This window comes from Caloenas nicobarica, chromosome Z, assembly GCF_036013445.1.
Source record: "Caloenas nicobarica isolate bCalNic1 chromosome Z, bCalNic1.hap1, whole genome shotgun sequence".
NCBI lineage: Eukaryota > Metazoa > Chordata > Aves > Columbiformes > Columbidae > Caloenas > Caloenas nicobarica.
In genome coordinates, this window is record NC_088284.1 from 104,870,812 (window position 1) to 104,894,201 (window position 23,390).

At 46.5% G+C, this 23,390-nt stretch overlaps 1 long non-coding RNA gene across 1 annotated transcript in view; it reads left to right on the forward strand.

Annotated features, from left to right (window-relative positions):
* LOC136001286 (uncharacterized) overlaps nt 1–14,791 on the forward strand; it is a 37,657-nt gene extending 22,866 nt beyond the window's left edge. The window contains exons 2-3 of the long non-coding RNA XR_010607763.1: nt 14,497–14,635; nt 14,766–14,791. This is a non-coding gene — a long non-coding RNA (uncharacterized LOC136001286). The remainder of the gene's footprint in view (nt 1–14,496; nt 14,636–14,765) is intronic.
* The last annotated feature ends 8,599 nt before the right edge of the window (nt 14,792–23,390 follow it).

The window sequence follows — 23,390 nt, forward strand, 5'->3', positions numbered from 1 at the left end:
ATGCCCGGACCCCGGCGTCCTCACACCTGGCTCCGACTCCCCGCTCGCTCTCTAAAATTGATGATGTGTCAAGAGTCTGACTTCAATTTGGGTGTCAAATGGAGAGAGGGGGCTTGTGAAAGACAGTCAGCTCTGGGGCAGGGCTCAGCTTCTGCAAGTAGTAGGTGAGGGAACTGCAAACATGGACCACGGGCCAAGGGAGAGGCTGGACTTGCAGGGAATGCCCAGGCTGAGGGTGCTCTCTCTGCAAAAATAAATATTAATATTTGGTACCTTGCATGTGCTTCAGAAGCAGCAGCTTTCCTTCATATTTCTATCCCTGCTTCTGATTTGCTCTGTCACCTCAGGCAAATCATTTAACCTCAGCTTCAACCTATTTTACAGGGATGTTGCAAGGCTTAATTAAGGCTTGTAAAAGGTCTTGAGTTCCTGAGAGGTGCCTGCTGGAGCAGGGTGATTAATCACATGTTGATGGGAGGGATATTGTGGAGGGAAATCCAGGCAGTCAACAATAGGGCAGATGATATTTTTCCCTGGGGGAATAAGACAAGGGGGTTGTAAAAGCATGCACATATCAGATTTATTCATTCTGGATATCAAGCTGTTGAAACTGTAGGGAGGCTCTGTGGCCAAAACCACAGAAATCTGACTGTATGGCTGAGATAAAGACATTCTGAATTTCCGCAAAAGTCAATCAAAGACACATAAATTAGGGTGTTTCCCCCCAGACTTCAGAGTCACAGAGGTGAACAGTTTGCAAAACTTCAAGTTTTAGAAATAAGTATTTGGCATTTCCTCTGAACACCATCCTAACCCTTGGAAAACACAAGAGAATAGCACTCTTAGTATTCATTGCTTAGTATTCATTGACCAAAGGGAAGATTATTCAGAGGAGGAGGAGAACCCCCCACCTTTTGCTGAACTTTATGCAGTTATTCGCATGATTGCCCAATTGCCCTTCTGCATAGAAAACGAGAGGAGGGAGAAAATGCTGGGCCCTGTGCAGTTATTTTGAAGATGACCCATTTCTCCTTCTTTGTGGAAGAAATGGAGATGGAAAAGTCGCCTGCTGATCTTTTTTGTTGTTTAGTTTGGTTTTTTTGGCCCAGTTATTTTCTCTTATAACTTTACCTCCTTCAACAGGCTCACCCCTAATTTACACCAGCATCCTGAAAAGGAGCTGGGGCTTAAAAAACAAACCAGGCAAAGGCTGATCCGTCTTTGATCGGCTTTTGAATTCCGCAGGCTTCTCCCCAGCAGTTCACGGTGACAAAGGGACAGGCCCTGGGCCCTGTTTTGGGCTGGATGTGCAGTGATTTGCCTTTGAATACCAAGGGAAGGAATGCAGCGAGCCTCCGCGCATGCAAACGAGGGCGATTTCATACGCTTTTCAGAGACAGAGCATAAATCAATATTGTTTTGTAGATCGCTTGGCTTGCCGCATTTTTTTTTCTTGGGGTACATCCAGTCTCCGTGTACTACGGGGAAGGACGCTGCAGGGGAGAGGGGACGGCTGTGCCCTCGGCTTTCACCTCAATATGCAGCTCAGTGAAAACTGGATTTTATTCTTCCAGGGACCAAACAGAGCCAGCCAAAACCAGAGATTATCATCGCTAAGGAATCCTGCCTGGGGAGCTTCCACCAACCAGGAGACCTGTTAGTTTGAGATTTTTTTAAAGCATTTTTTTATGGCACGGCAGTTTTAGTTGAGCTAAATGAAGCTTATTGCAGTGGGGAATTCAGTGTGCACATGTTTAAAAATCTTTAAAGATTGGATATTTTAACTCCAGCAAATAATCAAGTCCCAGGAACAATTTAGATGAGTAATATATTAAAAACAGGCTTATACAGATCCAAGAAAAACGTTGGAGGATCCATAGGGGTCATTGTTATGCACTGCAGGCTTAAATATATTGACTTTTACAACTGCAAATGGATGGTTGCATCGTGGTTTCCACCGAAGAGCAGTTTCAGTTGTGATAACTCATACAAAGTGAAATTCAGTCTTGTGCTCAGTGCCGGCATGAGGTCTAAGAACTGAGTGAACTTAATCTTTATCTCTCTACAAACATTACATCTCTTTAATCCTTGAGGCATGCCATTCCTGGGAGGACCCTGCATAATGGATGCAGTAGAGCAGGACAGGAATCGCATTTGTTATTTATGGAAAAAACCTGAAATTAGAGAAAACACGTTCTGAAATTACAGGAAAGGAAACATTTTCCAAAGGGGAAGAAAATCTCAAAACCAAAAATAAACTGTTTTGGTGGGGTTTTTTCGCTAATGAAAGTGTTTTTCACTTCTCTAAAATTGTATCATTGTATTGCAAACAAAAGAGGAGGTTGAAATGTGCCAGTCAGAGTAATGTCGACCCTTCCATTTCAGGAAAATCAGAATACTTTTTATAGAGGAGATTTCTTACTATAAAAAATTGTGAAGCTTATAGATTTTTATGGAATGTTGTTTCTTTTCCAGTGGGAAAACAAACAAACAGCTTTCCTCTGGAAAATATGCAAACTGCTCTGTTAAACCCAGAATGCCTGGGAAAGTCTGAGATTTAAAAGTGCGGAGATAGGAAATAATTCGAGGGGAATGGGTAGGTAGGATCTGGCCACATAAATACAGAAACTTTTCCATGGCACCATGATCTGTTCTTCTGGACTATTAGGAGAGATGCGAGGGTGGAATAGGCTGTACGGGGTAATGCTGTGGGGTCACTGGGATTGCTCCTGGCAGGGGTTCTTGCCCAGACCAAGATGTGCTGTTTGCAATGTATGCAAAAAAACTATGTCCTCTACAGACAAGTGTTGATTTTCACTTGTTAGAGTTATACAACGCTCCAGATCTCCACTTAGGTGATTGGTATTAATTTTTAATCAAATTTATTGTACGTTCTCCTGCCAGAAAAAACTGTTGATGAAACTGGGTTTCCATTGGCAGCAAGACTTAAACACTCAGCAAATAAAACTGAGCATGGGAGCCGTAATCAGCATGTGAAGAACAGCCCCCGGCACAGCCAGATCCCCCGAAATTTGCTGAATAGTTACATTTCTGTAATGCTTCCTCCTGTGACGTGGTGCGACAGCAGGTCTTTCCTCCTTGAAGATGGATTTGTCATTAACCAAAGCAGGAGAGGTGACAGTGTCAGAAGCAGGGCTCATAATCACCTTCGGTAGCAAGATATTGTGCAGGAACCCAAACATCTGAAGGAAAATATTTTGCTTTATTCCAAAATATTCATTTCTGGTCCATTGGAGGAGCTATGTTGTTTACTAATTAGGGAGCTGGGAACCGGGGGTTCATGAATTGTAATCCTTGGCTGAGTGAAGCAATGTGTTCATTACAGCTGTCACTCATCTCCCTCCTGTCTCGTTTTTCTGATCTGTAAATTGGGGTTAATACCCTCTATACACCCAAGGTGCGAGGAGGATTAATAAGACGGTGTCTGAAGCGCTGCTGTCTTCTCTTGGAGCAATGGTTGGAGCTCCTGGAGAAACTGGAATGTCACACTGGAAAATTTTGTTTTCTCTTGAAAATCTGAATATGGGTGCTTCAGTTCTGAATCACTGAGGTATTACTGTTTGCATCTAAAAATAACCAACACGTGAAACCAACATTTCTGACACAAGGGGGACAGGAAGCAAAACCGCCCTTTGAAAAATGTTTAACGGGTTTACCTGTGAGGGAGGGCAGGGAGGTTTTTCTTATTAAAAAAAACTTCAGCACCCCAAATACTTGGCAACAGCATAATCATGACTTTAATAGAGCTCTCGGTTTTCCCATTACAATGAATGAGGTCTGCTCTGTGTTAAAAACAAAGCAAAGGGGAAGCAAACAAACCCAAACCCCAACCCTTGCAGCAGTCCAGGGAAACGGGGTCACTCTTGGACATATCTCAAAACCTCTCCAGGAACTGCGTGTTCTCAAACCGATTACATTTAGCCACTACTCGCTTGTTGGGCTACATTAGCAAACAAAACAAACTGGCTGACAGCTTGCGCTGTACTGCACGGCATAAAAACACCACTCCCAATGGCTTTTCCAATTCCAGGGATGAAGCTGGTGACTTAACCACTTTTTTACTCGGCTCTGCTCACCCAGAAAGGACCCAACCTGATGGATGGTCCCTGACCTCTCTGTTCCGCGTGACCACCGGCCAGGCTGCCACTTGGGTGTCTTCTGCACGGGGAGATACAAACCTCCCATCTGGCAAGAGCCCAGCCGATTTTTGTTCCATACCACCCTAAGAAATACTGCCCTTCCCTGAATGGATGACCTCGAAGTCACACGCGAGTTAAATAGAAGCATAAGTTATCTGGACTTGCAGCCATGAAGCTATTCTCTGGGAGGAAAGGGTAAATAAACAAATCGTTTATTAGCAAGTAAAATTGTTTTTTCTTTGAAATGCAAAAATGTGCTCACTGGTGAATGATGTTTTTAGCTTCACCCTTCGCTCTCACCAGGCAGAGTCCAAGCGTGTCATGAGCAAAACTGCTTTCAAGTCACCCGTCCAGCTGGATCGCTGCAGGGGGGTGCTGGTCTGGTTAATCACTTAGGGCAACACTCGGCTGAGGGGAATTCAGCCACCGATGCTGGGGGTAGCGGGGCCGAACTCTGGCTGCAGCTGTGGGGCAGCACCAGCTGAGACATCTCCATGTCCTGCAGCTGGGGGGCTTGGGGAGGGAGGGTGAACTTGAGAACCACCAAGGTTGGACATGAAGGTTGTCCATGCAGAGGTAACGATGCAGCAAGGGCACGGGTCTGTGGCGTTCAGTAGACGTGAGATGTGTCTGGAGAACATGCAGGTTTTCCCCCTGCTCCTTGCCTTGTTACGGACGGTGTGGGACTGAAGAGGGGAAAGTGGCTTTGTGGCCAGTCCATCCCCTCCTTCGGGAAGGAGATGGGGCTCCAAGAGTAGCTTCCTCTTGGCGTTGCTGGCATGCCGGTGCAGGCACCATCCCAACTTACTTTATATCTTCTCAGCTTCCAAAGCCGTCATCATTTTTCACCAAAAAATCCCTACTGCAGCATGTCGCAGAAGCACACAGGTTTCCCGCCTGCCCATCAAGCCTCCATCCTTTAAGCCAACTCCTTCCAACCAGCTCCCTGGAGACAGCCAGTGTGTTAATGAGCCCATCCATCCTCTGGAAGCTCCTGTGTCATGTCTCTGCTCTGTGTCACAGGCACATCACAAACAGAGGTTTACGTCCAGCAGGTCTGGAGATTCATTTGGGATGTCTCCTTTGATACCTTGCTGACGCGCTGAGTCTAGTGATGCAGCTGATCCTGTGGCCGGGGTGGGGGTTCATGTGGGCAGTAGATGCCTTTACATCTCTGCTGCTTGGTGCTGACAATTAGGAAATGCCTTGAGGGGGGAATTGGGGTGAGTTCCTGCAGTTTCTGTCCTCTGCTGGTTATTGGTGATGCTGGTGGGACAGTGCTGGCTGCTGCCCCATGGGAGCGTGGCAATGAGTCAGTGAGGAAAAGCAGCTCTTTTGTGTGCTGAGAAGGAAAACGAAGTGGGGAAATAAAATTATGAAGGCAAACCTGGTGAGAAGTCATTACTGAGTCGTGTCAGCTTAGCAGATGAGAGATCCTGATTCCTTCAGGAGGGCGCGTGTGGGGGCAAACCTCCCAGCTTCCCCCCCTTTCAGAATGGGCTCTCAAGTCCATAAAGCTTTTTAGAAATGCTGATTCAGAACGGGTCAAACTACTGCCACCAAGAACGTCGCCAAGTCACAAATGGCCCTCAGACACACGGTATGAATTTTGGGGTTGTCCTATGCAGGACAGGAGTCGGACTCGATGATCCTTGTGGGTCCCGTCCAGCTCAGGACGTTCTATGATTCTGTGCTCACCATGAGCAGGTCATTCGTGCTGCCACACTCTCAGGAAGGAGAAATAAACATTTTTTCATGTTGATGCAAATAAATTAGGGTTACTACCACCCAAAAATGTTATTTTTCTCTCATTTATGATGCCCCGGCCAAATGAACTCTCCGATGTAAGAGCTCAGGCACAAACACCTTCCCCCAGTGTGGTGGTTTGGAGAGTTCGTAAAGGTACTTACAAAGCACTTGGGGCTTGGAGTAAACTGTCCTGTAAGAGACACAGACCAAAAGTAACGGATAAGAGCACATCTCCTGCCATGGTCGCTGGGGCTCCAAAGTAGCTGTTTTCTGGGCTGTGTCAGCTGTGATTTATAAAACTGTTTTCAGGATTGTATCATTGGGTACTTCTCAAAAACTGCCTTTTCCCTGAAGACTGGACTCTAGAAATGAGATTCCTGACATTCCTCGTGTTGTCCGGCTGAGACCTGTGGTACAAACAGCATTTTTGTAAAGCTGTTTTGAAAAGTGAGCTGTGTTTGTTACTGAGCCCTCTCCCTCCATCTTATTTAGACTTTTCTTCTTTCTCTCCTGTTGTTATTTATGAGCGTGAAACTGGTGCTTCTGTTCGAAGAGGGATTGCTTCATGAATAAAATTGGGGCTTTTTGGTGGTCTGCCGCTTCTGAATGAATACTTTGTGTCAATAAATGTGCTACCACAATTTCATAACTTATCCACATGAGGATTAAAATAAGCTGAGGAAAACAACAAAAAAATCAGTTATTTTAGCTGCGACTGCTTGAACCTGCAGGACGAGAGAAAAAGTACATCTTGCTTTCTGATTTAAATAGCACTTATTTATTTTTAGCACTGTGGCCAGTGTGGGAGCTTGTGGTTGAAGCAGAGACAGGGATGCCACGGGTGGGTAAGGTCTCCTGGGCTGTTAAATCCTTTCTCTGGCAGTTTTAATGCTCGTTTCGGACCGCGGCTCAGAGCTCCAGCGTGGGAGAGTGGGGAAAGGTGGGAAGAAGTGGGATTGCTATTGACAGCCTCAGGCGCAAACCCTAAATTTGAGAGCAATGAAATGTACACAGCCAAAAGCTTTGTAGTATGTTTTGGGGGAATGGGCAGGGAACCTTTCACTTAGTGCCGGCATCTTCCTGTATTTCCACGTTGACCCTGTTGCTCCTGGACCTGACCCATGTGAGGACACGTTTCACCGTGCAGTGTTTGCCTTCCCTTTCCTCTGACCTGAGTAGAGGAAAAGAACCTCCTGCAAATACAGCAGATACAGGGCTGAGAAATCTGTGTGTTCAGACCTGTGGGTGTGCAATACCGAGCACAAGGGGGAATTGTCCTGTTTGGAGACCCTTGGTGCTTCCAGAGTAGGAGAGCAAAATAGCACCAGTGGCACAGAGGCCACCACTTTGCATTACCAAGCTGAAATACAAGTCCTGCCATACAGCTCTGAGGAGTTCTGCACTTGCCTCTGCATGGGGTCATGCTTTAGAAAGGCATGGTGGCTCCAAAAATGCGACTGAGGTTTTCAACAGGACCTAATAAATAAGGGGCCTATAAGAAAGATGGGCACAGACTTTTTAGCAGGGCCCGTTGCGATAGGACAAGGGGTGATGGTTTTAAATTAAGGAGGGGAGATTCAGGCTGGGCATGAGGAAGGAATTGTTGGCCCTGAGGGTGGTGAGAGCCTGTCCCAGGTTGGCCAGAGAGGTGGTGGCTGAACCATCCCTGGAGACATCCCAGGCCAGGCTGGACGGGGCTCTGAGCAACCTGAGCTGGTGCAGATGTCCCTGCTCATGGCAGGGGGGGCACTGGGGGAGCTTGGGAGGTCCCTTCCAACCCAAACTATTCTGTGATTCTCTGAAATGGGAAGGCTAATGAAAGCTGCAAATCCAGGGAAAATAAGGGATCATTTCAGATAACATAAGCTTCTGATATTGCTTAAAGTCTCTGATGGTGTCCAAGCCATCCACACGGGACTGGAAGGTGGAAATCGGGTAGGAGGGGGGACCTGAACTGCACATAGTGAGAGGTCCCTGCCGGGTGCAGCACACTTGCAGGTCAGGATGGCCTTTTCTTCTCCAATACTTGTCTCTAAGCTCTGTGGCTTCTTGGCAATGATGATTTATATCACCCAGGCAAAAGGGAGGGCATCTACTCCATGGAATGCATGCTTCTGAGTCCTGAGCTTGCCTCGGGCTTGGCTGAAACCTGTAGCATGCGGCTGCATTTCTGCATCACCAGCTGGAAGGCTGCAGGGGCCAAAGTGTCAAATCTGGGTTTCCAAATGAACTGCTGAGCACGTTTCTGAATTTCAGGCTCTCTAATCTGTGGAGCTCTGCTTGAACCTCAGAGCCACCCTTGATGTGGGACTTCGAACCTCTCCAAAAGAGCCAGTTCTGCAGCCAGAGCTTTCTGGGTTGTGTCTCCGTACCGTGTGTTTTTCAATGTCAACTCAAATGAAAAGGCCACGAGGACATTACCTCTGTTTACAAAAAGACAGAAACAAACACTTGCATTTGCGAAAGCAAACGTCAACACCATTGATCTGGAGCTGGGTTGTTTATGATGAAGAAAGGTGAATATTTAATGGAAGGTTAACTCCTTTTTTCTTTTTTTTTTTTTTAATAGGTGCCTAAAATCACCAGACTTTGCAAAAAATATGGTTTTGATTAAGAAACATCTGACCTAACAAAAGCAAAGTCAAAGTTAATATGTGCATAGTTTTGTATTAGCCTGCCTTTAATTTTGGAGTAAAACTCTAATGATTACAGTAAATTTGTTCATTTATGAAACAGAGAGGAAATGCGATACACAGAAGAGATTAGGGGCAAGGAAAACAACCCTTCTACTGAAACTCAGACGAGCTGTGCTGCTGCCATATCCCCCGAACTGCTTCCTCCGGGCTCCCTCAGAAACAGGGACGTGGGTTTTTCAAGGATACATAAACCTCCATGTCATAGGGGGGGACAAAAAAAAATCAGGATGGAAAGAGAGATTTGAATGTTTTTCTGTGCAGAAGAACATTTCGGTTCAGACTGAGCAAAATTGGGCCTTCCTGCTGCTCTGAAGTTACCTAAATGAGAAAGCAAGGGGGAGGTGTGGGGAAGAAACAGAAGGTTTGGAGATTTTTGGAGAAAGAGTGATTGAGGATTGAGTCCTGAGAGTCCTTTCTTGTGCATCTGAGAACAGACCACAGAGCAAGACCTCATCCTACAGGATGGAGCAGCAGCCAGAGCACCCAAATTGTGGGGTGAGGGATGAGGAGCTGGAAGAGCTTCGCTGGAGGAATGGTCGGGAGGAGAAATGCAGTGCTGTAAGGTGGTGAGCCTGGGTCTCTGTGGCAGCAAAGAGAGCAGGATCCCCTGTCTGGTCCCTCCTGCACTGTCGTCCCTGCGTCGCACGGGGCTGCGCAGCTGCGGGGCTCTGGCTGGAGCCCAGGGCAGCGCTGCAGAAACACTTGCAACCCCAACACCTGCTGCTGCATGAGCACATTGCACCCCACGCTTGCCAGTGCTGTATTTTAAAATAAAAAGGTTGTTTTCAAAACATAAGATATGCAAATATCTCTCTTTTTTTTTTTTTCCTGGAAGGGCACTGACATCCCTCCGTTTATGATTAACAATTTTTCCACTGCAAAATGAACATCCCAATGGGATTTTTCCATGCTGGGGTAGGCAGGGGATGGGGTGGGCACTGGGCGGGAGCAGGAGCATTGCCCCCCGCCTGCACTTGGTGTCCCCCAGGACTCGAAGTGGGGAATGGCCACTTTGTTTTCCAGCCAGAGTTTTTGTTTGCAGGCAGGAGGGACTGTTTGATCTGCCGGTGATGGGAAAAGCTGCTGCATTTGGATGCGTTTGGAAAGTGCCTGCTTTGGTGGTGGCCCTGATAAGGCGCGCGGTGGCTTTGAAGGTAAAAGGGAGGGTCCAGGGGGACCCCCGGGTGTTTGGAGAAGGGGACGCCCCTCGGCGGACAACAGCCTGGGCGCGGAGCTCATAACGCGCTCCCCTCGGGTTATCTAAATAGCGTATAAATCACTGTCGGGGCTGCCATTTCCTCTGACGGGGACCCGTGTAAGTGATTAATAACACACAAACAGTGGTACTTTGTGGAACTGCAGTAAATTTTATTATAACTTCCTTCCACTTGATAAGCACTTCCAGGGAGACAGAGGCTGCCCGCTCCCCTCCCATCCGCCGCCCGCGGAAGACCCCGAGGTTACGGAGGGCTCCGTATCTCCAGCCTTTTCACAACCAGCTGCAAGCCGTGAAAAGGAGCATTTTTGTTTTGTTTTCTTGTTTTCTTTGACTGGATGAAGCCTCTCATCCCCACTGACGGACCGGGGGTTGCATCTTGCACACCTGCTGTTTTAAAAGTCCCATAAAGTGTCAAGTGACGTGTTGAGCATCCCCACGCCACGGCGATGGGATGCATGGGGGCCACTGCAAGAAGAATCGAGACATGGAGAAAGGCTGTGACTGTTTGTGTTTGGGGTTTGGAAAGCAACGAGAGCGATTGCTGACGCTCTCACCACTTTGCCCTGTTCTCTTGAGGATTCACATGTTCTCTAAATATTTACAGAGAAACATGTGTTTCTGTATACGGAATGCTATTTTTTTGAAATGTTAGGCTATTTTTTTCAAGTGGGAGTGGAAGTTGCTGGTTGGTAGACGAATGACAGTGCATAGTAGCAGCAGCAAGCCCAGAACAAGAACAGGGTAAATGCTCGTGGGTCTGCAACATGGTGCTTGGTTTTTGTTATGGTGGAGATGTAGTTTCCTATTGCTTTACACCAGTAATCAAATATTTTACATGCTCAATGAAAAATGGTGGAAATCCCTCCCCCTGGTCACCTCTAATCTGTCCTGAATAAAAGGGGTTTCTCCCCTATGCTGCTCTGCACAGGCAGATTTTGACTGACATGGAGAGATTCACGTAGAGCATTTTAGGGTGTAAAGATACAATATCTTGCAAAAATGATTGGGCAAGCCATGATGTGTCACACAAGCTCTCTGTTTTGGTTTGGTTTTTTTCCCATGTTGTCTATAAAATCATGGTGTTTTGTTTTCCAGGTTTTTATGCACTACATGAGAGAAGGGAACAAGGTGCAAATTGTGTTGCAGGAGCTGCTGGGAAAAGCTGAGCCAGGTTTGGTCTCTCTGTGGAGACCTGAGCCCAGAAATTTGGTTTTGCCACTGGAAGAGGCACTTGTGTGTGGAGTGGGGGGGTTACTTTGGCTTTTGGGACCACTGGAGAAAATCACAGCAGCGCACAGGACGGATTGGAGCTAAGGCAGGTGGCCCAGGTGCTGCTGAGGTTTGGAGGTGACCCTGAGCAGGCAACCAGGACACACATAGCCCTTGTACCTCTGCTTAACACTGTGTGGTCCATGAATGAACCTTTTTCCCCCTTTTTTTTTGGCTAAGCACAAGCGAGCTCCTTGCTCTGGTGAATGCAGATGGCTGATGTCGGCTGGCGTGGTGCCATGGGGATGCTTTGCAATAACTTGTATTTTATATGAAGGAAAAAGCCTCTGGAGAAACAAAGCTTTGAACCGTTCAATTTGTAATGGTGCGACGCTGGCAGCAAAAGCTGTGAATGAAAACTTGTGGGACACTGAACGAGCCAGTTAATCTAGATGGGTTTCCTTATTTTTCTTTCCTTGTAGGCATTGAGTGTAAGTTGAATTTTATTCTGAAAGCCAAATGCTGGGCTGACTGCAGAGCAGCATCTGTGTGCCCACACTTCTGAGCTCTTGGAAATCCTAGCCGTGAGTGAATAAAACGCAAACAAAGCAGCAAGGCATTTTGTTATTCCTAGAGCAAATCCGAGCGGTTTATATGAGATAACACGGCAAAGCAAACAGCACCTTCGCTTGGACCCTGCTCTGAGGGTGGCTCCTGGCTGCCAGGGGAACACATCTGCTGTAGGTTGTGCTTGGGTATCCCTGTCCTGAAGGGACCCAGGTCACAGTTTCACAGAATCACAGAATCGCAGAATGTTAGGGATTGGAAGGGACCTCAAAAGATCATCCAGTCCAATCCCCCCTGGCCGGAGCAGGAACACCTAGGTGAGGTTACACAGGAAGGTGTCCAGATGGGTTTTGAATGTCTCCAGAGAAGGAGAATCCACAACCTCCCTGGGCAGCCTGTTCCAGTGTTCCGTCACCCTCACTGAGAAGAAGTTTCTTCTCACATTTAAGTGGAACCTCTTGTGTTCCAGCTTGAACCCATTACCCCCTGTCTTACTGTTGGTTGTCACCGAGAAGAGCCTGGCTCCATCCTTGTGATACCCACCCTTTATATATTTATAAACATTGATGAGGTCACCCCTCAGTCTCCTCTTCTCCAAGCTAAAGAGACCCAGCTCCCTCAGCCTTTCCTCATAAGGGAGATGCTCCACTCCCTTAATCATCTTTGTGGCCCTGCGCTGGACTCTCTCCAGCAGTTCCCTATCCTTCTGGAACTGAGGGGCCCAGAACTGGACACAATATTCCAGATGAGGTCTCACCAGGGCAGAGTAGAGGGGAAGGAGAACCTCTCTGGACCTACTAACCACCCCCCTTCTAATACACCCCAGGTCCCATTGGCCTTCCTGGCCACAAGGGCACAGTGCTGGCTCATGGTCATCCTGCTGTCCACCAGGACCCCCAGGTCCCTTTCCCCTACACTGCTCTCTAATAGGTCATTCCCCAACCTATACTGGAACCTGGGGTTGTTCCTGCCCAGATGTAAGACTCTGCCCAGATGTAAGGTCCCTGCTCAGAGGCCACTGACATGAGTGATGTCGCCGCTGTCACTGGAACGGGAGCTGTCACCGGCAGCGAGCTGGTGGCACTGTTCACTGTCAGGTTTATCAGCCAGTCGAAGGCTTTCAAAGCGGTGTGGCTGATGTTCTCCAAACCAAGCTTCCCGAGAATCTTGCTTTTTTAAAAAAATAAAACAAACTAACAAATTTTAATTTTTTATTTATTTTTCTTTTTTATTTTTTCCTGAGGCTGATTAAGTGTGAAACATGTTTGGAATAAAAACTTTTCCATCCCAGCCTCAGAAATCTTATACATCAAAGAAACGCGAGTGGAACAGTGATAGTGGAGGTTGGGAGGATGCTGTCATGGTTGGGGAAATGGCAAATAGGCACAGGTGGGATGCCTGTCTCGATTGAGATGTTGAGAAAAAAATGAAAAGCTTCGGAGGAAGAGAATTACTTGAAATAAAAAGTAGGGAAGAACTAGGACTTATCTGGAGGTTCAATGTTAGGGCAGAAGCCTAAAGTTTCCAACAGCATGCAGCAATCGTGGGGGATGATATGATATTTCACCCAGTTGCCACCATGTAAATGGAGTTATGAATGCTCAGACTAACAACATTTTGGCAAGAGAGATTTCTTTCACAGTCCAAGCCACAAACACCTTTCAGGGAAAAGGTAGAACATTGATTTAAAAAAAAAATTCCCAGAAAATACTGGGGAATTTTCAGTAACTTTTCTAAATGTTTTTGTGAAGTCTTCAAAATTTTTGTGGGTTTTTATTCTCCCATCCTGATCTTCACACAAGTTAAGAGACAGTAGCATTTTTGATGGAGCTTTCACTCAAGTATGTTTGCAGGAAGTCAACCCACGAAGATCTATTACAAAGAAAAATTCCTTAGATAGCTTTATGCTCTGAATTACTCAAAACCCCACCACAAAATACTGAAAAATCTACTGAAATTTGAAAGAAAAAAAAGGAGGAGTCTGAAGGATCATGAAGAAATAAGTATCTACTGTTCCACAAAAAAGGCTTTATGTCTGCAAGCCAGAAAGATTTGTATCGTCATATATTCTGACACAGAACAAAGAAAATAAATGAAAAGTGAGCAGCCACCAGATCTGTCTCTCACACGTCTGCATGGAAATTCAGACCTTCTTTCAGGATTTGTTTTTATTCCCTGTGTTCTGTGGTGGGTCTCAGGAGCTTTGGTCAACGTGCCCAGGGGACAACCCTCTTCTCCATGGACATGGTCCCCAGCATGTGCCGCCTCCTCTGCAGCCTCTACCTGGCCATGGGGATGGGAGGAGGAAAAGTTTGGGATGTTTTCCAGAAAGGGGTGAGATTGGAAAGAGTCTGCGTTTCAGGAATGCGCAACCTCTCTGCAGCTCCTGGTTAATACTTCCACCACACTTTGGGGTTTAAAATCAAACCTCTTCACATTTTCGCTGTTATCATGGGCTTTCTGGAGACGCTCTTTTATATTGCATTGCATTGCTTATATCAAAACCACGTCAGAAAAAATTCTCCGTGTCCTTTTTTTTTTTTTGTGACTGTTTGTGAGTATCAAAGCACTTCAGGATTATGCAGGGTAAAAAAAAAAATAAAGGTCCTTCCAGCCTCCATCGAAAATGGATTAATTCCTGTCACCAGAATGCATTAAAAATAATAAATAAAACACAAACTAATTCCAGGCAAGACAGTGATAGTTGAGCTTTGGACGATGCTGGCCATGCTGAGCTCTTGCAATGTATCTTGAGTGGGTAAAATGCACATGACGCTGAACAAAATGTGATTTTCACGCAAATACGATGTTTATGTGCTTACATGAACCTCGTGAAACATTTACAGGCTCTCCTCTAAGACAAAATGCTCATGCACCCAGTTGTGTCTTCCAACAGGCCTGTATTTACCGGAGAGAAGAGGATTCCCTGTGGGCACTGTCTGTTGCAGCACACGTGTCTTCTGCCACGTCGAGCTCTACCCCAACCATGTTCAGATGTGGGAGTCACCGTGTTACTGGGACATCACAAAGAAATGGTAAGTGCTTGTGCAGAAACAGTGGACCGTTTCGGTTCCACGTTAGAAGTGATTTCCAAATACCTCAGATAAAGGAGACTTCATAAACGAGGTGTTCTGGATAACTTTGGAGCTCCACTCTTATTTTCAGGAAGCTTCAGGTGGAAATCCGTGGGACTAAGCGCTTTTGAATAGGTGGGCCCTTGTTGCAGCAGACGCCCTCGAGGAGAAAGTTTTGACTCTGCACATTTTACCAGCCTCCAAGTCTAACTGTGGTGTGTGGAGGTCTTGGAGCTCAATGGAGAATAACTCCATCATGTGGGGATGAGGGAGGCCATCAGAAGTAAGAGCACTTAGTCTTCTCTCTTCTTCCAGTGAAGCCATTGTCCACTCATCTATGGAGTGCCTCTGAAGAGGTGTCTGTGCATTATGTGAGTACAACCTGGGAAAAGCAAGGGATACTTTTTCTTTCTCAAATTCAACAATTCTTACAGATCTGGGGGTGGGGTGGGGGGAGGAAAATTCTCCATTCTGGCTGGCCCTCTGGACCATGGCATAACTATTGGTGAGCACAGAATGTGCTGCTTTGTGGCTTGGGTTTCCTGCTCCAAAGGCTTGTGATTGGGGAAGCTACACTAGGAAGTATCTGTGGTTGAATAAAGAGGAGTAGTGCAGAGATTTGGTTGAGTTGTCTGCCCACTGTTAGTTTGGTAGAAGAAGAAAGTGTGTATGAGAAAACAAATGTTTATATTTGCTCTGTGAAGTCCCCTTGTGCAGGACAAACAGGAAGAAAATAAATTAAAACCCTCGCAATGGCTGAGGCATCTCTGTTTGTTTGGATTTGCACTCCTACCTTGAAACATCAGAGCTTTGTGTGTCTTTAACTGAACTGTGGTCTTTGGATAACTTTTAAACAATTCCCAACCTATTTTTAACCATCGAAACACCAAAAGGATTTTGAAAAATCAAAAGAAGAAGAATGTATTTTACTTGAATTGTATGTTACCCAAATCTCTGAAATAGGAGTAGTGACTCACGCTCCCAGCTGATGTAAATCAGCTAACGAGCAGAGGGTAACCATGTTAATTTATGTCTCTGCCAACAGAGCCTCCCCTTTTGCTGCACCAGTCCCAAAGCCACCAGCAGCTCCAGCGCTGGCCGGGGAGAAGGTCACCAAGGAAGGGGCTGCTCAGGACACCGTGGGGACTTTCAGGTAAGGCAGTTGCTCTGCCTCTTTTTTTTTCTGGTCCACAGGCAGCTTGTATCTGATCACGATATTCAGTAGAATGTTTTGTTGGGGTGTTTAGATGCTGTTTTGTGCCTTTCCAAATCATTGGTTGTTATCTGTTGTGTCCATGAGATCTCTCTAGTGACTCTTTTTTTTTTTTGTGGTTGTGGCAGCCGCATGTTCTTTGTGACTGTAAAGCATTATGAAACATTTACCCTTTATTTCTTTGGTCCCTTTGGAGCGATGTCTCGAGATGGTACCTCAGTAATAAGCAACATGTGTAACGTGAGGCTCAGGTGCTAGGAGGGAGCCTTGGTTTTGAAAAGCTCTGGCACAGCTTGGCCTGTTTGGATAGACCTAGCGGTTTGGACAGTCCAACGACATCCATATGCAATGATTTTTCTTGATTCACAATGTTGAAACTAAAAACCGCTTGGCTTTAAACTTTAAGCCTCCGCGTGCATTCCCCTGAGAATGAGCCTTTCTGGCAAACTATAAGTTCTTAAATATCACTTCTCCAATTACATTCTCACAGGTTAGTATTTATGCAGGCCTGGCTTTTCAAATCCACGGAGCTGGTACTGGGCTGAGGCTTAATGCATTACAGGTGGCTTTTGGTGCTTTGGGCTCTCTGGCCAAACTGGTTCCAGATGGCCACACAGTATGAGTAATAACATCAGCTCATTAAATTGCAAGGTTTCAACTACAATCACAGAATTATCAATGAAATAAAAGCTAACGGCGTATCAGCTGCACCCTAAGCCATAAATAGGATTTACAGCAAAGCAAAAACCTTGTTTTGAACTCGGATCTCTCCTCATTTCAATGCTGGTTGTCCACATAATGGGTTTATTCACTAGCAAAAAGAACAAAAATCTGCCCCACCCTGTCCAAAATGTATTTCTGAAGGCTGCTGCACTGTAAGCTTCCTGTAAGCTGTCCTGTAAGCTTCTGATTTTGGGAAAGTTTTTGATTGAGGTCATTGAAAATACACAACAGCATTTGTCTGTGATGACTTAGAAAACAACTGGAATGAGCCGAGGTCTCGGATCAAAGAGATACGTGTCAGAAAGCCTCATTACCTCGTGTTTCACGTTACGGTTGCAAATGTTGTTCTTTGTGCAAATTGTTATCTGTCTGTAATGTGTAAATCACGTCCAGCAGGATGGCCCTTGCAGTGTGTACAGGTGGCTTCTGCTGCTCTATAGCCGATATCAGCAGCATTTTGTTGGTCTGGATGTCTTTTCTGTTCAGAGTCACCGTGGGGAAACATTTCTCCAAGCTCCTGGGGCAGCTGGGGTGATCAAGATCTCTGATCTTGGCTATCAAGGGCTGAATTTTGCATATATAATAGAAGAGGAAAACATACAGAAATTAAGTAATTCCTCTCTGAATTTTTGTAGTCCTTGAGCCAAGCAGGAGGTGTTTGTACACAAAACCAGCAACTGAAGTAGATCCTTTTTAAAATTCTCCTTGACTCCGACACCTCTGATGTGTGTGTGGATGTGTCTGCAAAATTCCGGCTGGGCCAGGCTGAAGCTGCAATATGGGGTGCGATATCGAGCAGAGCCCCCCTGCCTTGGTACGGGCTGGGTGATGCTGATGGGAGAAGAGCAGAGGAGGCTCACAGAGCCTCTTGACCTTTTTTTTTTTTCCTTTGGTTCTGCTAAATCAGACCCCACTGCCAGGAAAGCAGGACTTCATTAGTAGTAAAAACTTTAATGACTTAAAGAAAGAATGTGCATTAAAGATACAGTGTCACACGGTTTGGAGCAAGGTATCTTGTATGTTGTGTTTTAAATTATGCCAGGATGATGAACAAGGAATGTTTCCAACCCAACTAAAACCACAAACTGTTCTTCTGTGCTCCTGCATACCAGGCATCCAGAAAAACAGTATGTTAGAAGCATGAAGGTGTCTTGCTGTAGATAGTAGAAATGCCATGTCTTGTGAAGCCTGAGGGGTAAACGGGTTTCCCAAGTTTGTGGGACGTCTGGAGAAGCTTTATGTGACCCTGGTTTGGTCCTAGAGGTCCTGGTTGTGGTTAAAGCCTGGATCCAGTACCCTGAGTCATGCTGATAACCGGTGCAATGATCTGCTTTATTACTACTCAGCATGAATAAGAGATTTAAAATCAGTCCCTTGATAATTAGAGATGTTTTCTTCAGATTCATCCTACCTGCTTAGCCTCCCCAGCTGTACTTCTGTTACAAGTGCAAGCAAAACTTCCATATATTTCTCCATCACGTATGGGTCATGTGATAGTTCAAATATTGCGGTGTTAGGAGAGGTGAGTACATCTAGTGTCCTGCTATTTGGGATTTAATTATCAACATAAGTAATCCTGTAGGTAGTTCTCTCTCCATCCTGTAATTCTGAGGGTCTCACAGATGTGCAGAATCACTGCTTCCAGATGTTGACAGCCTTTTCAGAGCACTGGGCACTGGCCCAAGGAGGGATTTGGTATCGGGGAATTCTGGCACTGACTGCATTTCCAGCAATGTGAACACCAAGGAAATTATTGTGTGCGAGTGTGATGCAAAGACACCACTGGAGGCTGAGCTGAAGTCCCTGGGCAGGCACAGTATTGATCAAAAGTCAGGACTGTGGGCAAGCATGGACAAAAGTAACCTGGTGATTTAGTGCGGTGGGGTTTTTTATGTCTCAAGCCACTATTATCCTTTGTGCTTTTAGAGTTATATTGCCTGCAGCGCTACTCTTCCACAAGGAACAGGTTTTCAGTGCGGTGCTTGGTGTTACTGTGAGTTTTGAGGGCTGCATTCAGGCCTTCTGCTTTAGATGCATAATTTGGATGGTGCAATATGTAAGTCACAGGCTGCTGTCTCAGCAGGGTGATATTGCCTGGGTTAAGACCTATGTCCTCTGTGCTCACATGGCATCAATGGAAAGAGCAGGGAGCAGCCCAGGAGCCCTGAATCAGGGCAAACCTCTTAGGTGCTTCCATGGGGGCCTGGGTGATGGGCAAGGTGTGGGATGGGTGTGCTGAGCTGGGAGCTGCCTCGCACCAGTCAGTGTGAAACTGGGCACAAAGCCGTATCCAGGCAGGATATCATAGCAGAAACCTTCATTCTGGCTTTTGGGTTGGTTGGGGGCGGTTTGAGGGTAGGACAGAATCATAGAATCATTCTGGTTGGAAGAGACCCTCAAGATCATCGAGTCCAATCGTTAACCTAACTCTAGCACTAACCCATGTCCCTAAGAACCTCATCTACACAACTTTTAAACCCCTCCAGGGATGGTGACTCCACCACTGCCCTGGGCAGCCTGTTCCAATGCCCGACAGCCCTTTCCGTGAAGAATTTTTTCCTGATATCCAATCTAAACCTCCCCTGGTGCAACTCGAGGCTATTTCCTCTTGTCCTATCACTTGCCGCTTGGGAGAAAAGACCAACACCCTCCATGCTACAACCTCCTTTCAGGTACTTGTAGACAGTGATAAGGTTTCCCCTCAGCCTCCTGTTCTCCAGGATGTGCCCTGGCAGAGACAGAAGAACCTCTGAATGCAGCTCACCTCCTGACCCAAGGGTCTGTTGGCCGTGTCTATGAGAGAGCACGAATCCCCAGCTTTTTGAGGGAGATATTGCTAGATATTGCTACTCACCTCTTCTACCGCACCACAGGGTCCTGCAGAGGAGCCCTCGATGGGGTCGCTGCCTCTCCTTGCAGGGTCAGCGTCTCATTTTGGGCCTTTGCTTTGTATAACCAAGGTTCGGCGTCCAAGTGGGTGGTGTCAAGTCCATCTCTCCTAGGTGCTTGATGCAAGCAGTGGGCATGTGAGCTTGGGTCTCGGCATCAGCACGCTGCCGGTGCCGAGACCCAAGCTCACGTGCCAAGAAGAGCGATGCTAAAGAAATCCTGTGTGCAACTTGAGGAATGCCAGACCTACCCACTGTCTCCAGATTCCGTCTCCCCAGCCAGGCTCTGGATCTTATTTGGATGCAGAGAGATTTATAAGGCATTCTCTTAATTAGGGGGCCCCTGTTAACGTTTCGACTGAGAAAGATGGGGAATGAGGAGACCTAACAGAGAGGCAACAGCAAACAGCAGACTGAAAGAGAAGGCTGGGGCGACTGGTGGTGTGCGTTGTAAAGCAGGGGCAATAAAATACACCAATAAAAGTGATGTGTATGTCCATAGCCTCATCTAAGAAGGGGAAACAACAGCAGGTCCCTTCTAAGGGCAACCAAGAGAAACCCCTCCATGTGTAAGCAATTATCAGAAACACATGGGAGAGGTGGACAGGGCAGACAAATCTGAAAGCCATATGATATTGCACAGAAGAGTGAGGCTCGTGTAAAGCCTGGGAGTTCATATATTTCACAGCTCACAACATACAGAGACTTTGGCCTGCTCCAAAAGCTGCAACTGGGAAGGCTCCTCTCGTTTTGGCCTCCAGGCCCGTGCACAGATGGAGGAAGCTGAGGGAGGAGTGCTGGGCTGGAGGGGCTGGCATGCTGCTGAGGAGAGATGGAGCTCTGCTTGGCTTGGCTGTGCACTTTCCTTTATAAAATACTTGCAGCCAGTCTGTGCCACAGCAGCCGGGGTACTGGGAGCAACATATCTGTGCTGCTGCTGAACTGTGGGGCTAACCTTGGGGAATCCGTGCTTTAGTCTGTTTGAAGTGTGGACTTGCCCTTATTGCCCTCAGCTTTTCTATCAGTTTAGTGGCAGGATGATATTTACTGCTGGGATGGGGTCTCAGAAGCATTGTATCCTGCCTTCCACCCCTGCATAAAGAACAAACAGCATCTTAGTGCAGGGCTGTCAAACTCGTTTTCATGGGGGGACACATCAGCCTCATGGTTGCCTTCAAAGGGCCAATGTAATTTTAGGACTGTATGTAGGAGTAGTTACGTTTATACAGTCCTAAAATCACATTTGACTCTTACACACCCCCATCTCAGTGTGTTCCCATCACTGTGAGGACTGTGGTGTGGTCTAGATGTTCCTGAGCTGCTTTGTCACTAGTTGGCCATGTACTGCTGCTCTGAAGGCCACGGCAGCCTGGAGCCCAAGGGGTTATCCAGCTCCTGGGCAGAGCTGGTGCCTTGGACCACATGATGCTCTGAAGTACGGGAGTGATGCTCTTTGCTGAGACCCAGCCCTATGGGCATGTCAGGTCAGCTCAGCTGAGCACGTTTGTTCTTGACAACTGATCTGAACTAGTTCTCTGAGCTCCTTCACATCCACTTGCAAAGAACAAGCTGTGAACTTGATGCACATCATCAGTTTGCGGATTTGGTTGCATTTAACTTGTCTCCAGTGCAGCAGCGTTCAGGTCAGCCACCTCTTTCTCACATGTGCCCAAACTCCAGTCTGCCTAACAGTGCCCCAGATCAGGCAAATATGGGGGTTGCTGCTTTCCAAATGTCTCATGTCAAATGCAGGGATGTTCTCCTCAAGCTGTGTGGGTAGGAGCCTTTCAGAAATTGAAATTATGCCACTTGGTTTTTCCTGTTGGAGACCAGGCTGTGGTCCCTAGGGATCATAGTATTTGCTTGGTTTCTGCAGCAGTAATCAGACAAGCTTTTGTTCTTCAGTCTTAATAGTAGGAACAAAGATTTGGAGAAGCTGAGTTTAAAATTTACAAATACCCTGTGCTCGTGTCTCGTAAAGCCTTGGACATGGCTGCACTGCACTGCTATGGAGTCTCTTGCTTTGCATCCCACCATAATGTATGATGTCTGTCTGGAGCTCTGCAATCTGAGGTGGATGGCAGGGCTGGGAAGGAACAGCTTCCGAATGTGGGTTTAAGCTTTGCTTGAAGGTTACCTCATTTTCAACGGCACAACTGTTTGTTCAGATTGGGCTGTGAAAGGAGTTAATCTGATTACAAGATGCATCACTCCTCTATGTGCTGTTGGCCATAGAAAATGATTCTTCCCTGTAAGAAACAATAGAGGGGAAAGTTCCCTTAGCTCCTGAATGTGCCACGCTCCTGAACATTAATGTGGTTGTGGGGTCATTTTTTTCACTGAGCAAGCAGATGTTTTAGTGCTCTGAGGATCACCTTTGCTGCAAAGGAGGATGCTTACGCCTCTGAGGGCGATGGTGTGTTCAGCCTCAGTAAACATGTTCTGCTCCATCTCATGGAGCACTGAAAGCAGAAACTGCTCTTGGGTTTCATCATGGAAGGGGCAGCTTTGCCAATATAAAGAACAACTTGTGCAGGGTCTGCTTTCATCTCTGTGCATTATCAGAACTATTAAAATGAGGAAAGAGCTCTTTAAGCCTCGTTGGACAGTGACACTAAAAATACCCCAGCAGCCCCCTCAATCCCAAGCCCCAAACAACTGAAAAACAAAAGCCAGCCCTAAACCCTAAGCCCCCGAAAACTCTGTGGTATCCATCACTGCCATGTGTAATCACAGTTAGAAATCCAAATGAAGTCTGCAGCCTGTCATTTCGGCAGACAGATTTGGTGGTGATATGAGCAAAGCCAACGTTTAAAAATGACTGAATTCTCATTATAAAGATACATGATCCTCCTTCTCATTGAGAACAGTTGGGCTTTGCTTCCAGTGGAGAGCCAAGCCATTTATTTTATAGCTCCATTGTATGCTGCACTGGGAATTGTTCCCGCAGATAGAGGTTTCTTGCATGTTTTCCCTATGTACTTTGTTCCACATGCTCTGCGCCCTTTGCACATGCTGAGGGCTCTCACATGAATTACACTTTGCCTGATTTGGTTGGATGGGTTTCCTACATTTGTGTCCTATAAATTGGCATGGTGATGTATTTATTTTGGTAATCAACCAGTTCTTTGTAAATCTGTGAGCTTAATCCTCCGAGAGAGAGATATAAAAGGCTCAGTCTCTGTTTCTAACAATGAAGATAAATACCTTTATTTTCATAACTTTTGGACATCTTTTTTTGTGGCGTTCAGCCAAATCATGAAGTCCTTGCTCAGGCAAGAGCACACACATGTCATTAAGTTCCTCACCAGACTTGTTAGGGCATGGAAAAGGTCTTTTAAGAGGAAGGATGGTCTTGTGGTTTTGCCATTGAGCGAGAATTTAGTTCAACCGGGCAAGTTCTTGCTTCTGCTATGTATTTCCAGTGTGACCTTGCATGACCTTTTCTCTCTACATCTGCTCCCCCAAAATCTCCTGCTGTCGAGCATATAAATCTCCTCGGTGCAGAGGCCCTCTCGCTGTGGGTTGGTTCGTGCAGGAATTCCAGCCGAGGCGTCGCAGAGGCAATGCAGACATGAGAACAGCCATAGGTTTTCGGCTCTGTCTGCAGACCAGGACCAGCTCTGCCTTGCTCCAAGGTGATGGGATGTAAGCCAGGAGCCACCCGAGCCTGTTAATGCACAGCCATGCCCATAATAATAAACGTCAGCTCTCACCTTATTAGTTTGGCAATCAAATTTGGATGCCTCGGTTGTGGTGCTCCTTGTGCTGAGGGTGGCTCACAGCTGGCTGCATCTGGCAGTGGGACGTGACCCAAAGGAGCAAGGATGGCTGTCCTGGGATCTGCTGTCCTTTTCTAGCAGCTCATCCCTTCCCAGGGACTCTTAATCTA